Below are 15,140 nucleotides of genomic sequence, written 5' to 3'. Positions count from 1 at the left end.
GACATACTTAGGAATATTTTGGTGTAAAAAAGAAGGACAAATTAAATATTGAAGGTAAAGAAGTTGGAGTACTTTGGCACAGATATAGGATGAAAGGTGGATAAGAAGATTTAGAAACCAGAATATTATTATTTCTGCTGCCCACAGAACAAAAATTTTTTTTTTGAGAGGACAAACCTGGACAATTCATTGTTTTCTTTAACTCCTAAGCAGAAAGGAGTCAAATATGCATAAATATGGATGGGTCCATAGACAGGAAGGAAGTACTGCATATAGCTATTTATGTTAGCTTCTCTGTTAGTACCACTGAAGTTGGCCACTCAAAAGTAATATAACACTGCCACGCTAAACTGTAAAATGAGTGGTAATTGGCAAATAAATGTTCTTCAGTGGAGAAAGCTATGAATCTTTGCCATGTTGCTCAAATACTTTCCCAATATGCAACCCTTGTTATTGAAACAGTCTCGAGCCATCTTTTTATATGCCTTTACATCTTCATCACTAATTAAGATATAAAACGGGTGTTAAATATAACAGTCGAGGCCAAGAAATACTTCCATTGACTGTACTTGTCAGTACATACACTTCCCACATATATTTTTCATATGTACATACAGACCTTGATAAAATTAGCATTGTGAATGATACTGACTTTAAACTGATTTTTATGAGTATCTTTGTTTTTTCCTAAAACACAAAGGCTATTTTTTTGGTAAAAATCTAATACACTGTATCAACTGTTCACCATTCAGAACAGTTGCAGTTCACCATTGCAGGAACTCCATGAAAAAAAGCATGTTATACATATCCAGCATCATTAATCACATTAAGTAACAGACAACCTATTAACTATACACAATCAGGTTACATGCAACTATTATTCTTCCCAGCTCTGTCAGTTCAATGAAATATAGTGTTTATAGTATCAAGGACTAAAAGCTATGTAAATTTCATGGCTTTCTGTAGGAAATCTAAACAAAAAAAAATAGAAATTTTTAATTCATTGATTTGTATCTAATTTAATTATTGTTACTGCATGAACTTTAGAGACTTGTAGTCCTTTATAATAGCCGCATGAATATTCCCCCTCTTAAAAATAAGATAGAGGATGCAATTTAAAATGTTTTTTTCATTTCTGTTTCCAAATTATTCTACGTTATTTTCCAGAGCCAAACAGTAGCAGTACTCTAATATGGCATAGAAAGTACCTACATTGACATAATTAAAATAAATAGGCAAAAAACCTCCCCAATACCTTAGGTTAAAGATCTGTTATACTTTTAAAAGCATTTTCTTGCAGAAGTATTTTTTTAGTTTGTTTGAATATGGTTACAAATCTACATGTCCTCTATAACTTCACAAAAACCACCAGACCCACAGAAGAACGTCAGCAACACAGTCTGAAGATACTATCAGCTTCAAATACGTCAACTATGCTCACTTAATGCTTCTTCTACACTAACCAAAAATAAAAATGTACAAAAAAAAAAAAAGAAAGAAATTCACATATCTGAAGTGGTCAGTGTTTGTGACATTTTGTCAGCCACTAAAAAATACCATAATTGACAAAATTCAACTTTTTCTGTTAAAATGTATGTTATGAAAATGACTGCATTCACACATTAAATATGATCTTACAGCTACAGAGCACAGATAAGATACCCATACCTCTCCTCGGTGCATCATATTCTACAGTCTTTAAAGCCATTCTGCTTATTTTAATCTGGGAAAGTTATATTTGCTTCTGTTCCTGTATGTCTAACACCTCTTTTGGGGAGAAAATAAATGTTCCATACAAAATATGGAACTTGTCCAGCAGGACGCATTGAAAGCGTAACAGGCTGACTTGTTATCTGTACCCAGGCAAGGGTAACATTGGAAGGGTAACATTTTCTCTTCTGTTTTTGTCAAACAGACACCATAAAACAGTGTGTTTAAAGTTAACAGTTGTAACATCCAACTGTTATGAAAACTTGAGAGTTCTAACCATTAAGCACACACATAACCTGGGAGTAACTTATGCTATAGCAGAGGTCACGTTAAATAAAGCAAGATCTAAATGTAAGAATTAAGAATTTAAGAATTTGTATTTTTTAAGGTGATGAACTACCTTCTCCTTATACATCAAAGCTTTTTTATTATTATTTTTTTTTTTTACTTAACGATATTAGGTGAAGGTTAGTATGTCAGTAACAAGAATTAGGATAATGACCAATAGAATCTATCTGGCCAAATCCATGTTGCATGAAGCATTTGGTTTTAGCACAGTCATTGTAAAGATGAAAGCTTTATCCTCCATAACAGCAACTAAAATGAATTGTTCATTTTAATGATTTTGAAATCCAGGCAGTTTTATTAAAAAAACAGCTCTTCTTTATTTCCAAATTTCCCTTTCCAGATTGACAGTTATTTACTGCACCAAAGAGGTAACTCTTTTGGTTTCTCTCTGTCCTCCAAAGCACAGACATGAAGACTGCATTAATCTGCTTCATTGACTATTGACTCAACTAGCAACAAAGATCAGACATACACGAGTCTAACAGTTTTGTTAGCTGTAAGAACAACCTTTGGCACAATGGTCCTCAACCACCATTGAGGAACATGGAAGAGGTTTCTCTTCTTCCAGTTCTTTTAGCATTTTTTTTTCTTTAAACCTGTGGTGCATTAGCTGATTTTATTTATTTGCTGTAAAGAGATCTTAAGAAAGTACTCATGCACTTGCAAACTCCAGAACTTTTCTGAAGCAAATCTGTAACTGCGGATACTTTCAATAGTGCAACTTCTTTTATTCAGCACACACACACAGATGCACATAGTCTATACTGTTATAATTTTGGGGGTCAATCTATAAGACTAACAAATTTCAATCCTAGACTCCTGAGTGACCTCATCTACATTAGAGAAATAGGCTTCAAGTTGCAGAGAGAAAAAAATACTCATTGGTAAGTGTTATGAGTTGATAAAAGCTGTTGGCTCAAAGTAACAATCTCTTCTATTTGGCACAAAATGTAGATCACTACGTAGTGAATATTTCTCCACCGTAAAGACAAGTTAGTAAATCTCTTCAGTAATTATGTCCTTACAGGGTAATAATTGAAGGGGGTTTATTACATTTTCTTGGATGCTTATACTAGACCACAAGATGGCATTCAAATCCAGAAAGCCTCCCCACCACCTCCCAAACAAACAATCACTTCTCACTATGAAAGAAACAGAAACCAGCATCATATTCCTTAATACATCTACTGCAGAATAGGACTGGTCTGAGGGGTAGGTGACTGTTTTAAAGGTCTCAGCTGATAAATTGTGCTTCTTTACAGAAACATTTCTCTTTCAAGAATGTACTCCTTAACATGTGATTCTACTCAGAAACTACCTCTAAAGAAACTGCACTTTGTTTCTCAGTACCTACTAGACTTAGCTTAATTAGCTTAACTGCATGCCTTTTAACTTCACTCTGAAACATTTAAAAAATAGTATTTCTGGCATTATTCTTTTGTGAGACAGAGATGTAATTAATTACTGTGGATCATCAATAAAAGTTACAAAATATTCCCAAAGCTGCACTTATCCTACAGCAACACAGGAGTAAAAAGGAATATAGATTATTTTAGTTTAAAGTGAACAGAGAGATTCATCTTAAAATAGGTCTTAGGCAAAGCCTCAGCAGTCTTTGATTTTGAAACCCTAAGATGTGTTGCAGAAAGACCTGTACTCGGCAACAGCAGGATTTTGTAACACACTTGCACATAACATTCTTCCTCACCGTCTCCAAAAAGAAACACCTGATCAAGGAGTGACAGGTCTCAAAAGTTCCAAGCTACAAGCTTCTGCTCAAACTGTTGCTCAGCAGCTCACACACTCAGTAGCTCCTGAGCATCAGCTTCCAGTGCCAACATCTCAGCGATCATACAAGTGGGAGCTCATTTGGAAATGAAGCTGCAATGAGCTCTGATATTGCAGATGAACTGAGGTGAGGAATCCAGCCTTCCCCCGTAAACATTATACTGAATTACCAGTAGGCATAGAGAAGTTCTCATATGAGCCTGACTCTAATTGTAGAGTTTCCCAGTTCAATTCACTGTGAGTCATCCAAAGAGCAATGAACACAATTTCCTATTTTTAAAAAATTGCCTGACAAGCTGCCTTGGGTTTTGAACACAGTTGTATGCCTTGTTCATCAACAGTCAGGGACTGCATAATATTTAAGCTTAGGAATTGAACCTATTTTGCATAAGAAATAAATATCAACACAGTTAAGATGAGCCACTTTACAAAAACTCCTGAAGTACAAGATTAAAACGCAACAATTTTCCCATGGCCATAATTCAGAAGAATGATATATTCTATACTATATATATGCTATATTCAGTTCAATATATATTTTATATATATAATACATGTGAAAATACATATTTTCAGTTCAAAATATAAATATATGTATATATTTTTCAGATATATACTATATTCAGTTCAACAGATGTTTAGTCAAACCTAATTTTACAAAATTTCAGCATGCTTCATTTGGAAAGCATATACTGTTAGTAATATCAGAGACACTTGTTAAATACACATGCATTTGTCTGCAGTAATATAGACCTCTCCTAATATGGTTTACGGTTCAGTCAAGGGGTACAAGCAATATTATTGCAAAGAAAAAGTAAGGAAATAAGCCCTCCTCTGACTAGCTTGTAGTCTAAATAAACTAAAAACAGATGAAAAATGGGAGAAAATAGTCAATGAAAAAAAAGTAAACAGCATAACTCTGGAAAAAAAATATTTTTCTATGTAAAAAAAAGTTATCCTGGTACAGTGAGGGCCTGTGATAAAACTGTATCTGAGAAGAGTGCTAGTGATGGAGAAAGTGGAGTTCCTTTGCATCTTCTTTGCACAGGTGTCATAACTCCATTTGGCTCAAGCTGTGTTCAAACTTCTGGAAGTTTAAGCACATTAAAAGCCTATGGATTTTACTCTTCTCAAGAGCACTGAAATTACTGTAGAAGTATACTAAGCATTTTAATTTCCTTTAAAAACCTTTTTAAAAGCTTGACAGAATATATTTGGACAGATAATTACATAAGAATATTTTCAAAAGAATTTAACTTAAGGTAAAATAAAAAAACATAATATCTTAACTACTCAAGAATCACTCACTTCTGTACATTTGAAAGCCTAACATTTCCAAAATTATACTAAGGATAATATTCATATTTATGCAGATACTCAAAATACATGGCCAAAAGATTGTTTCATAGGTTATGATTCTAAAAAGAAATTTCTGAACTAAAATAAAACTAATAAATAAGCTACACATCTTAAGCTGAAATGTGTAATCCATACGAAGGCATACACAACATTATGATTAGTAACATGATTGTTAGATTACCTAAACTAGGTAACTGAAAAGTTTCAATGGCTGTACTATTTAGGAAATTCAGCATGCTTTTTAATGTGTTCTTTAAGAAAATAAAACTTGATCTATTTGGCATCATCCACTAGCATTCCATCACTCAAAATATTAATGAAGAAAAAATGAATACATAAAATGAGTTTCTACTTTTGATGAAGTCCTTCATTGGTCAAATAGAAAACATTCCTAGCTGCTAGTAGCATCTGTTCGACGCTGTTAGGCATTAGCTCCGTAAATAAGTACTTCCATAGCAACCAAGCATAGAATTAACTAAACAATGAAACCAATGCCATAGCAACTCGATTCAGAAATCAATTCTGTAAAAAATCACCTAATTCAAAAGCAAAAGTCTACAACCAGATGTGAAACTAATTTCTTTTAAAATATGAAAAGGGTTACAATACACATCAATTTCTTTTCATTATTGTCTTTCAGCCAAGACTAATGCTAGATTAATTGCTTTTAAATTAGTCTGTTGGAACAGTTTACAATCAGTTAGCTTCTTCAGTTTCTAATTTAATAATACAAAATCAAATGCTAAAGCATAACCTACAAGTCCTATTTCAATATTTTTAAAAGATCTCTCTCCCCCTCTGTGTAGAAGACAGATTTTGAAAAGGGTGCTGTTAAGCATGTCTGTTACATTCAGTGTGATGCTAAAGGTGATGCAACTAAAGTTTGACTTTGTCAAAGTAGAAGTAGCATTATCTAAATAGGTTCAGCTGTGAAACCTTGTGGGCCAAAGCAGCAGCCATTTGAGTAGATAGATTATCATAATCAAAACATGATACTAAGGAAATATTGAATATGGTATTTAAGGCATTTAGAATCAAGATGATACTTCACCACCCACTAAAGCTTCTCATAAAAATAAATGGTACTGGAGAAAAAACTGGCATACTTTTAAAATTCTAACACTTACCAGTTCTAGACTCTGTACAATTTCCTTATGCAAGGTGGTAAAATGACCAGGAGGTTGTGAAAAATGCAGATAGACAGTCTTTTGTGCTTGTGAAGTCCGAGTACTCTCTAATGAAATTAAACATTTATCTTCCCTATCACGGGCTCATTCATTGACTGTTAAACTCTTCCATAGAAGGCATTGTCCTCACATAAAATGAAGTGCTCACCTTTGTAAGAAGTTTAAAATCTTCCCGCAATGGAAAACACTTGCTTCTCCTTAACTGCTTTAGTAAATACCTATTCTAAACATTAAATAGTACCTGCAGTATCTTTGTTTGGATATTTAAAAACTACAGGTAAACATACAGGTGTCTAGCCACTACAATACTTTCACCAGATTTCACAGTAACCTGAGTTTCCATCTAAACAGACATCTTCCAGAGCTGCAGCTAAGAAAATTCTAATGAGTCATCTTTAGAGTCTAAAGATGTTTAAGTATTGTTTTCAATAAGTTTGTCCACAGTATAATCACAAAGACAGAGCAAAAACACTCCGCTGTTGTACTAAAGACTCAAATAAGTCTTCAGTATGCTTATTCTTAAAGTCAGTATTAATCCCTGCAAGAAGAAAAACAGTATTTTTAGAAGGCATTTTCCTTCTGCTTTTAAAAACAGGAGAATCAGCAGGTCAGCTTCCACTTTGTCTGCCTTAGAAAATTTTCCGTGTTCTTATTGCTTGTTATGTTTGCTTGGACCTCCCTTTTCTATTTTATGAGATCTTCCAACATTTCTAAAAGGTTATAAAAGGTATTTTGTCTATCAAGGGAAAGTAGGTTTTTCTTAGGCAGGTAATGAAAAAAACCTGGCGAAAACCACACTTAGGTCATTTCCTGTTCCTTCTAGGTTTTGTCAGATTCATACTTCAGAGTAAAGGCCAACAGTAATTTACAGCAGCTAGGGGAGAGAGAGTGGAAGAAAAAAGTCTGCTATGTGCAGATCTTTTAATTGCCCATTATAAGCCTTTTCCTTCGGTGCATATGGTTCTAATCACCATTAAAGCAAAGAAATAGTGTTAGGTGGATTACTGCTCCAACCCAGTAGAGTTGCTCTGGTGTTCCTGTATTCTGCACTCATCTTACTGTCATCTGAAAACTAAAACCTTTTTATAAAGTTGTGTTATTTTGAAAAAAAAAAAAAAAAAAAGCAAAATCTAGAAATTGTTTCTAAACCATCATTTTCACATTTACCGTTTGATATTATTTTAAAACAATATATAATAAAAGCTAGAGCATTTACTGGAGTGTTGACGCCAATAATCTACCACGCAGGAATAAAATAGAGCAACCTTAAATTTCACCTTTCTGAAGTAGATGGTTATGCAAAGATCTTACCTACTTTTAGCATTTTTTTATTGTATGCTGAAATATTCTTAATGCAGCAACATATTAGAGTATAGCTAGAATAACTAAAAACTCCTTAGGGATGAACTGATTTCCTCTATTTGCATAAATTTTTAACAGAGTATTTTCCCACATATTACACTAGAGATATCAGGAGTAAATTAATCTCAGATTTTTTTTCTTTGTAGAAAAGTAATAATCTAAGAGGAATCATTTCATACAAGCACTAGCTTTATTTAGTACTGAGCAGAAGAAAAGGAGATACTGAATTTTTCATAAAAGGTTTATCACAATTTTTTCTGCAGAAGTCTCCTAAAAACACTAACATTTCACCTCTCTTGTCAACTCTCCCTCTAAAATAAGCAGCAGAAAGTCAAGCCATATAGCTCTCAGCTAAAAATTAACACAGAACACGAAATGGCCCAGGCCAAACAAATCCAAGCAAATGACCATCTAAGTCCAGTATCTTGCCACTGATAATAGCAGTTCAATAAAAGAATATTCTTAAATAAATGGTTCTACTTCCCAGAAGATTCTTTCAGTCTCAGCAATATGGTTCAAGGAGCCATGTGTTGGATGTCTTTGTATTTTACAATGTCCAATAGATTTTTCATCTTTGAATTTGTCTGATCACTTTCTCAGCATCCATTGTAAACATTTGACAATTATAATATCATATGCAAGGGGGCTTCACAACTTAATTATAAATTATGCAAGGTTCCTTTTAACTTGGAATCTGACAACCTGCTTCATTCAATGCCCCCAAATACCAGTAGTGAAAATGTAAACAATTAGCACAACTTTCCTGCAGTCTACCCACTGAAGGATTTTTTTTGTTTTGCCAGAAAACTCTGGCTAACTCAGGCACAAAATACAGCATTCTTTTGGACTAAGAGATTGTACTTCCAAATCCCCCAGCAATGACTTGCTCTTGATTAGGTCATTCAAAGACACAGCGCTTTCAGAGGTCTAGAACTTCTAATTCGCTAAACACTTCCACTTTTTAAATGATTGTATTAACTGTGTCTTAACTATTTTTATTTGCAGAATTGACACAAGGTGCAAGCTTTACGCAAATCTGTTTGTTTTTAAATAATTCATCCTATTAAGGAAGATGATGACCCAATGAGTGACATTACGGCGATTCCAGTAAGGGAAGTAAGCTGGAAGAAAACGATCAAGGAGCCTAAAAAGAAGATACTATGCCATGAAGGAAAATAAACATTGTTGCAGTGCTGTAGTTGGAAGTTATACACAAGAATTTAACTAACTACATTCTCAATTGCTCAAGCTAACGAATTAAAAGCAATAATTTCAAAGCAGATGAAAGACTAATTATGAGTCTGATTACAAGAGTAATTGCATTAGCACAAGTTAAATCAATATTAAAAAATATTTTAATGGACAAGTTTCTGGACGAAGTGCCAGGAAGCTCAGAAAAAGGTACCTCTTTCAGTGGAAAAAGAAATACATATTGAAATTCTAAAGAATGTACTACAGATAGATTGCTGTCAGAAACAGAGAAGAATATCAGAAGTTTCAGTGAACTCAAAGACACCTAGGTTAACAAAAATAGTTTTTTCATTTTGGTAGCATGACTTAGATGAAGAAATTAGCACCAAAGGAGGAGGCCACAAAGAGTCCAAATACCTTCTGGTGATTGTACTGTAATAAGAATGACTCTCCAGCCTTTTTCACCAAGTAGAGAAGTATTGGGATGTTCTTTTAAACTCCAAAACTCTTTCACAAAAATGTCAACACAGTGAAAATTACAGAAATATCCGCAGACTACATTTGTACCAGGGACATCATTTGCCACTTGGGGCAAGTAATATTTCAAACGAAATTTCAGAGTAGCATAGTCAAAAATTTATCAAACATTGAAAACAAATGCAGAATAACTTTTCCCCAGTGAATACTATTAGTTCTTTCCCTCCTCAGTTTGTTTCTAACATCCTTTTATGTCTGCTATGAAGTCTCTATCAAACTATATTTTCTAAAATAGCTATTAATAAGACTAACCTGACAAAAAGTCTACGCTCATCTGTGACTTCTGCATTCTTACCAAATTCAACTCTCAACTATCTTTTCCTATAATTTATATATTAATTTACAAAATGCTTTGATCTTTTTCTATTTTAAAGCAGAAGAGGGGAACATCCCTAGAATTTAAAAACAACACTCAGTATAGAACATCCAGGGGATGCCAAGATTCCCAGCAATTTTTGACCAGAAAAATACTATCCCAATGAGAAATGAAGAAAAATTTCAAAAAAAGAAATATCTATCAGACCATTTCATTTTGCTATTCCACTATAAAAAAGACTCATTATCTTCATGTAAAATGCAAATAGTTGTGTAGCTACTCTTTTTTTTTTTTTTTTTTTGATTGAAAGCTATATACCTTATGCTCTAAAAGGACCATTTTTTCTTATTATAGAAGAAACAAGTTTAATTCTAAAATTAATACCTATAACAGATATCTTCTACAGCATCTTAATTACACTCTTCGCTCTGAAATGTGCCATTTAGAATTTTTTTCTCTGTGACAGGATATTAAAGGTATCAGTTAACTTATGACATTCAAAACGTGTATGTTAATCAAATACCCTTGTAAAGCACACATAAACTAAACGAGTAGGAAGACTGGCCAAAATAAATAATCAAATATTTACTCAATCCTGATTCAACACATGCAAGATAAGATTTTATTCTAGTAACCTTCAAAGGAATAAAACCTATATAATGTGTTATAACCAATCATAAGCTTAATTTTGTACCACAGGAACAGAAAGTAGCAACTATAATGTGAACTTTGAAGAGATCCAGAAGAACATGGGGAAACTGTTTGAGGGAATTAACAAAAACTATGAGAAAAATTTTATAAATGCACCATTTAAATGAAACAGTGACAAAAATCAACAAGACTTTTGTACACAGATATCATGTTCCACAAATCTGTTGGACTCTCCAAAACAGACTGTGAACACAGATAAAAATGAAACAGTTAACTGACGTACTTTGATTTCCAACACATTTTGACAAGGTCTCCCATGAATGCTCTTGGGAAAAAAAAAATCACATTTGCATGGGATGAAAGGGATGGTTTCTTCTGAATTTGGAATCTGTTAAAACAAAGAAACTGAAGAATAACAGCAAATAGTTCACACAAAGGCAAAAATTCACTAGTACAATCCTTCTCAGAGATTCAGGGCTGGGATCTATACAAATCAACCCATCCATAAAATGATCTGAAGAGGCAATAGAAGACTGAAATGACAACATTCACTGATAACATAAAATTTATGAGTATAGTCAAAAGTAAAGGTGATTGTTTTATTGCCTATTTACTTATTAAGAACCTTTGGTTTTTTTCACATCAATAAAATTCAGTCTTAACTAACATGTAAATGCTGAGAACAAAATAAATCTTAATTATACAGAAAGTTGGACTCTTATTTCATCAGTATCATCAAAGAGAGAGATCCTGACGAAATCATTTGTCCTCAGAAACTTCAGTCCAATCCTCAAAGATGTTAAATTAGAAAAGAAACATCAAATAATACATTGTATTTGCATATATATTGCATATATGCAATAACATTGTAATTGCATAAATTCACTCTACATCCCCAGTCTGAATGCTGCATATAGACAGAGAAGCATAGAACAATTTAAAAAATGTACAAGCTAATGAGAGAAATCAAAGACACAGAGTAGCTTCTAATGAGAGGAGCTACACAGACTGGGGCCCTTCAAGTGTGAAAAAAGTAAAGGATATGACAACAGTCTGTAACAGTCTATGAAGTTATCAATCTAATGCAGAAGGTAAATAAGGAACAGTTATTCAGTACTGTTCATAAGCACAAGAATGAAGGCCATGTAATTAGATCATCAGGCAGCAAACTTAAAACTAGCCAAAGAAGGTGTTTCTCATATACTACATAATTAAATTGTTGCGCTTATTGCTGAAGTATGTAATAGAACCCAAATATAACCAAAGATGATAAAAAATTCACAGACGGATAAAGCCATAGATACTGACCATACTCTGAACACCTAGGTAAGGATGGCCCAAACTATAAACTGCCAGAACTCAGCCGGGAAATTCAGTGTGTGGGGGGGAGAGGGAATCCACTTCTGAAATTTATACTACTACTGACTATTATCAAAGATAAAAGACCTGGGCTGGCTGGACCAGTTGATATCATCTCCAAATAATGTAAAATAAATAATTATAAAAATGGATGAGGACTCCTGAAAAACAGAAGCTCAATATCGAACTCACTTATTGAATTTGTAAAATCATACAGACAGCTCAGAATATCTGAGTCAGCGAAAGTTTCCTTTGCAAGGAAAGCTGGCTAGTCTTCCTATGGCATATACTGAAAAAGTATACCAATTAGTCTCATTTTCTATAAAATGACAAAATGTAATATGACAAAACACTGCATCAGCCAGAGCTTTGAGGTTCCTTCCCCATCATATTTTTAAAAAACCTTTTTGAAACAAGAGACAAATTCTCCTAGAACATGGATGAGCAAGGAGCTCCTGGCAAAACTCAGACAGAAGAAGAAAGCACACAGAATGTGGAAGAGGGGACAGGCTACTTGAGAGAATTATAGGAATGCAGCCAGAGTATGTAGAGATGCTGCGAGGAAGGCTAAGGCCCAGCTGGAATTGAGTCTGGCAAGGGATGTCAAGGACAACAGGAAGGACTTCTTCCAATACATCCGTAGCAAGAGGAAGACTAGGGAAAATGTGGGCCCGCTACTGAATGGGGCGGGGGCCCTGGTGACGAAGGGTACAGAGAAGGCAGAGTTATACTGAATGCCTTCCTTGCTTCAGTCTTCACTGCTAAGGGCAGCCCTCAGGAACCCCAGAGCCTGGACATGAGGGAGAAAGTCTGGAGAAGGGAAGACTTTCCTTTGGTTGAGGGGGACAGGATACCTTCTGGGCAAGCTTGACGTTCACAAATCCATGGGCCTGGATGGGATGCACCCACGGGTACTGAGGGAGCTGGCGGATGTTGTTGCCAGGCTGCTCTCCATCATCTTGGAAAGGTCCTGGAGGACTGGAGAGGTGCCCGAGGACTGGAAGAAAGACAATGTCACTCCAGTCTTCAAAAAGGGCAAGAAGGAGGACCCAGGGAACTACAGGCTGGTCAGCCTCACCTCCATCCCTGGAAAGAGGATGGAACAGCTCATTCTGGATGTCATCTCCAGGCATATGGAGGAAGAGAAGATGATCTGGAGTAGTGAGCATGGATTCACCAAGGGGAAATCCTGCTTAACCAACCTGATAGCCTTCTATGATGGAATGACTGGCTGGGTAGATGACGGGAGAGCAGTGGATGCTGTGTACCTTGACTTCAGCAAGGCTTTTGACACTGTCTCCCATAACATCCTTCTAGAGAAGCTCAGGAAGTGTGGGTTAGGCGAGTGGACAGTGAGGTGGATTGAGAACTGGCTGAAAGGCAGAGCTCAGAGGGCCGTCATCAGTGGGGCAGAGTCTAGCTGGAAGCCTGTGGCTAGCGGAGTTCCCCAGGGCTCAGACCTGGGTCCCATCCTGTTCAACTTCTGTATCCATGACCTGGATGAGGGGACGGAGTGCCTCCTCAGCAAGTTTGCTGATGATACCAAGCTGGGAGGAGTGGCTGATCCACTCAAGGGCTGTGCTGCCATTCCGAGAGACCTGGACAGACTGGAGAGTTGCGTGGAGAGGAACCTCCTGGGACTGACCCTCTGGAAAGCAGCTCTGCAGAGAAAGACCTGGGAGTGCTGGTGAATGACAAGTTGACCATGAGGCAGCAATGTGCCCTTGTGGCCAGGAAGGCCAATGGTATCCTGGGGTGCATTGGGAAGAGTGTTGCCAGGAGGTCGAGGGAGGTGATCCTGCCCCTCTCCTCAGCCCTGGGGAGGCCTCATCTCAAGCACTGTGTCCAGTTCTGGGCTCCCCACTACAAGAGAGACATGGAGCTACTGGAGAGAGTCCAGCGCAGCGCTACGAAGATGCTCAGAGGGCTGGAGCACCTGCCTATGAGGAACGGCTGTGAGAGCTGGGCCGGTTTAGCCTGGGAAAGAGAAGACTGAGGGGGGATCTTATCAATGTCTGTATGTACCTGAAGGGAGGGTGTCAAGGGGATGGGGCCAACTGAACTCTTTTCAGTGGTGCCATGCAAAAGGACAAGAGGCAATGGGCAGAAATTGAAGCACAGGAAGTTCCGCCTGAGCGTGAGGAGGAATTTCTTCCCTGTGAGAGTGACAGGGCCCTGGAACAGGTTGCCCAGAGAGGTGGTGGAGTCTCCCTCTCTGGAGATATTCAAGGCCTGCCTGGATGCAATCCTGTCCAACATGCTCTAGGTGACCCTGCTTGAGCAGAGGGGTTGGCCTAGACGATCTCCAGAGGTCCTTTCCAACCTTACCCATTCTGTGATTCTGTGTAACCAGCACAATTGGTATCTTAATTCCCATAAAAAGTAGTGGTGACCACCCATTTTTTCTTCAGAGCCTATTCTGATTTCCTATCTTCTAAATACTTTCATTGTGATACACAGCTGCCAAGACAAGCAAGGAGTGGCTGTAAAATGTATTTGCATTTAGCAGTGATTTGTACTCACTTTGCCTTGATGCACAACACTAGGATCTGAAACTTGGTGTTTTTTTTTAAATAATGTTCTTTCTGTTAGATACTCGAGAAACACTTTCATGTATCAACATTACTGTTTTCCCTAAATATATGTATTTGTTAAAAGCTTCAGGAATACTGATATAATTTTTTTTCTTTTTTTAAAAAACATGAGCCATTAAAAATTAGATATAGAACACTACTCCAACTAAATTGTTGGAGTATGCCAACCTGTATTCAATAAGGAAGGAAAAAAGAAGTTGTATTTATGCTATTTAAATTCTCCAATTTAAAATTGGAGACTAGAATTGGAACTAGAAAGAAAAGCATTGACATACAAGCTTATATATCACAGATACAGTTCAAAATAAAGATAAATTACAGATAATGTCTCAAACAAAAAAACAGAATTAAAATTGGGCAGTCAAACTCAGAAATGCTAAAATGGGTTGACAGAATCTTGTCTGAAGTATATAAAATGAGAGAATCATTTCTCTACGTTACCTTTTCTTGCCCCTCCTGTTATTTTTTTCTTTTCATTCTGTCTGTTCATACTATTCAAATTTCTAGTAATTGTTTCTACTAAGGAAAGTTAGATGCCCTATGAGGGCAATAAGACATAGGCTAAATGCTGTAAGTACTACCGAAGACTTTGACCTAGAAATTAATCAGGAGGGAAATAAATGGCAGGGAAAAAAAAGAAAAACAAAACAAACAAACAAACAAAAAAACTCTCTATCAAACTTTGGAGGAGACAGTCTTGCATAAAACTGAGAAGTCCTAACAGCTTTTGCTGTTAAG

At 36.0% G+C, this 15,140-nt stretch overlaps 1 protein-coding gene across 1 annotated transcript in view; it reads right to left on the bottom strand.

Annotated features, from left to right (window-relative positions):
• PDE3B (phosphodiesterase 3B) overlaps nucleotides 1-15,140 on the bottom strand; it is an 89,827-nt gene that overhangs the window by 28,914 nt on the left and 45,773 nt on the right. The gene's annotated exons all lie outside the window — the stretch shown is intronic.

This window comes from Rhea pennata, chromosome 5 (genome assembly GCF_028389875.1).
Source record: "Rhea pennata isolate bPtePen1 chromosome 5, bPtePen1.pri, whole genome shotgun sequence".
NCBI lineage: Eukaryota > Metazoa > Chordata > Aves > Rheiformes > Rheidae > Rhea > Rhea pennata.
This window is presented reverse-complemented; position numbering and strand designations above follow the sequence as displayed.